Here is a 272-nt window from a genome sequence, read left to right as displayed (position 1 = left end):
CCCCTCGTCGTCGTAAGCGACGGAAGTGCCAATAACTTATTTCTGAATTCTTGATATTCTTACCAGTCTTTCACTCTCCTCAGTTACAACATCATCATCATCATCATCGTCATCATCATCGTCATCGTCATCGTCGTCATCATCATCGTCATCATCAACGTCATCATCATCGTCATCATCATCACCACCACCACCACCATCATCATCATCATCATCGTCGTCGTCAATATTTTGTGGTTAAGGCAACGAGATGGCAGAAACGTTAGGTGCCG

At 44.5% G+C, this 272-nt stretch overlaps 1 long non-coding RNA gene across 1 annotated transcript in view; it reads right to left on the bottom strand.

Annotated features, from left to right (window-relative positions):
- Positions 1–266, bottom strand: part of LOC106878665 (uncharacterized) — a 14680-nt gene extending 14414 nt beyond the window's left edge. The window contains exon 1 of the long non-coding RNA XR_001410529.2: positions 64–266. This is a non-coding gene — a long non-coding RNA (uncharacterized LOC106878665). The remainder of the gene's footprint in view (positions 1–63) is intronic.
- Between the last annotated feature and the right edge of the window lie 6 nt (positions 267–272).

This window comes from Octopus bimaculoides, unplaced genomic scaffold (genome assembly GCF_001194135.2).
Source record: "Octopus bimaculoides isolate UCB-OBI-ISO-001 unplaced genomic scaffold, ASM119413v2 Scaffold_87364, whole genome shotgun sequence".
Lineage (NCBI taxonomy): Eukaryota > Metazoa > Mollusca > Cephalopoda > Octopoda > Octopodidae > Octopus > Octopus bimaculoides.
The sequence above is the reverse complement of the archived record's forward strand: the minus strand, read 5'-3'. Positions and strand labels throughout refer to the sequence as shown.